Raw genomic sequence first — 2,916 nt, 5'->3', positions numbered from 1 at the left:
GTTAATGAACATAAGAAACACAGAGTCAGAGAGAAGAGCAGCAAGAAGCTCAGCTCAGAGTTGTTGGCTTTAACAACTGGAGTTGTTCTGTGACGTAAGAAAATAGCTGCTGTTATGAAGGACAGACAGGCTCCAAAAATAGAAAATGCAGCCAGGATGATTGCCAGGACTTCATCAAAAGACAGAAACTCAACAGGTTTGGGYAAACAAGCATTTCTTTCCACTTTAGGCCAGAATTCACTTAGACATGGAAAACAATCAGGAGAATCTACAGAAAAAAACCCCACAAGAACAAAAAGGGTTATTAGCATTCAAATGCATGTAAATATGAATAGAAAGCATCTGATGTTACCTGTCATGTTACTGATCTCTCCTTCAGGACATGGTATACAATCATAGCAGCAGATGGGTTTTCCTTTCTGCAACACTTTACGAGTTCCTGGAGGACAACTCTCAGAGCACACTGACACTGGAACCTGTTATAAAGTCAGATAAAAATGAGAATTGTTGTCATGAAGCAGTTTARTCTATGTTCATAGTGTAATTGTTTGTCATTAGACTTTTTACTTGTGTTCTGTCCTCCACCCAGGTTATATTTTTATTGATTTGGAACTCCTGGCCTTTTGGCAGTGATGCATCATAAAATCCTACTTGCACAAGCTCAGTACCTCCAGTTTTACTCTTCTGCCAGTTGACCAGTTCATAAAAAGCCACAGGATCTCCATTAACATCAAATGACACGGGATAACCATTTATCGAAAAGTTGACTTTTCTCAGTTTAGATAACACCTATAACAAGAAGAAGTAAACTATGTTGTTAGTCTTTACAAAAGATCAATACATACTTGATTTGCAATAACCTGTTTAGACTCCAGTCCTGTGTGTTTGTCACACTGAGTGGTATCATTAGTTTCCTCACACACTGCATTGTGAATGGCATGAGCTACTGCATAAACAGCCTTGTACACCATGTTAGTGATTCTTAGCTGAGATGTTTCAGTYTACGGGTTTATGAGCATTTTCATGTCTTRTGTTCCATCACACATTGCCTTGTAGGTATTAGCATCTAAAAACAAATAAAGGAAGATGTGTAAGGTAATTTTGTCAAATATAATTTGGTAATTATTATAGGTCTTTCTACACACAAAGCTATTGTTCTAAACATGTTACTAAGCCAGCAATTCAACCTAATAAACAGATCTGATTGTTTGTTCATGTGTGAACGTAACATGAGTCTTTAGCAGTGTAACATTTATGTTGGCATGTCTCTTCATGAAAAAAAAAACAATTATAATTAAAGCAAATGAAATCAAAATACTTATGAGAAATTTTAAAAAGAAAGAAAATTAAAAACACTAAATAAAACCTCACATTTTGCCAGTGTGCAGTTAAAAGCATCCTCCCAGAACTCTGTAAGAACTGAGGAGGCTGCCACTTCAGTTAGGGAGAGATCCAGCAGAAACTGTTTAAGGCCGGGGATTACAGACTGTTGAATGGCAACTCCGATGGCCCCTGCACAGAAACTGAAGCTCATCAAATTTGGGTCAGTTACCCAGGACTCACTTCCTATCCACTGACGAGTTGGTGAAGGTTCCCGAGCCAGCTCCTGTAACAGAACCTTCATGTCTCCAGCGGCTGTAAAAGCCACGACAACCACTGCTGTTGACCTGGAGAGACATTAGAACATGTAACTTTTACTAACCTATACCACAGTTTTGGCATAAAATTTGTAAGTTTTGTAGAGTTTAGTCTATGATTTAGACATGACAAAAATAGCAAAAAAAAAAAACACAACTAACATTGGATATGATTGTTCAAACATTAAACTTTCTTTTTTTAATCTCTTTGGTGGAAGAAAAACATACAGAACTTTATACAATTTTATTTATCTTCATTCCTAATCTCTACACTAAAATAGTTTAATTGTTTTTTTTTTTTCAGATGGTTCATAGTAATATTGAAAAAAAGAGCAAAATGTCTAACGTAAAAACCTGCGGATGACATTTGCTACTCTCTGAATTTTATTATAGGGATCAGTCCGATAGAAGGCTTCAGAGTACTCCACACAGATCCCCTCTCTCTGTGCTGCCTGAAGAAAAGATGCCATGCCATAATTTCCATAATCTGAGTCAGAGCGAACAGCACCAATCCAAGTCCAGCCAAAGTGTTTCACCAGCTTGGCCAGAGCATCAGCTTGGAACTGATCACTGGGAATTGTTCTGAAAAATGTTGGAAACTGCTGCTTATCTGACAGACAGGCACAGGTGGCAAAGTGGCTCACCTAAAAAAGAAAAAGTCATCATACCTCTTTAACCTTAAAAAGAAAACAACTTCATCATAAGCAGGTAGATTTAAAAATTTTCTTTTACAATGTAATTTTGAAAATTACTTGAGGAATATGGAAGGCTCCGATGATGCGCGATATACTGACAGATTGCGTGGATCCAGACTCCCCAACAACAGCTATCACATCAGATTGGGAACAGTTGTCTTTGTAAAACACAGGGTCCTGGCCATTTGCTAGTTGAAATGCCACACGCACAGCTACAGGTACTGAAGCACAAGAGTCATAGATCTGATATCCAAGTTTGATGCCTGGCAGCAGCTCTGTGCTGTTGTTTACCTGCTCAATAGCAAAGATCATTGCACGAGAAAAACGCAGCTCCCGGGCAATAACGCTGCACAGAATTGAGCAGAAGAGTGTAAGTGTTTGCAAAAAATTAMAACCCACACAATCAATAAGAAACAAAAAAAAGTCAGTGTTTGAACAATCACATTGTGCAAAATGTTACTTTCAAAAGGTGCATCTATGTATTACATTTGCAGCCTACAATTATCATCACTTTTAATTTTAATAAAATTATAGTCAGTTTTCTTTAAATATAAACACAAAACACAGCATATTATCTTTCATAT

At 37.3% G+C, this 2,916-nt stretch overlaps 1 pseudogene; it reads right to left on the bottom strand.

Moving 5' to 3' along the window:
- Positions 1–8: 8 nt before the first annotated feature.
- On the bottom strand, positions 9–2,665 carry LOC106534661 (vomeronasal type-2 receptor 1-like; annotated as a pseudogene).
- Positions 2,666–2,916: the final 251 nt, after the last annotated feature.

This window comes from Austrofundulus limnaeus, unplaced genomic scaffold (assembly GCF_001266775.1).
Source record: "Austrofundulus limnaeus strain Quisiro unplaced genomic scaffold, Austrofundulus_limnaeus-1.0 Scaffold1238, whole genome shotgun sequence".
NCBI lineage: Eukaryota > Metazoa > Chordata > Actinopteri > Cyprinodontiformes > Rivulidae > Austrofundulus > Austrofundulus limnaeus.
The sequence above is the reverse complement of the archived record's forward strand: the minus strand, read 5'-3'. Positions and strand labels throughout refer to the sequence as shown.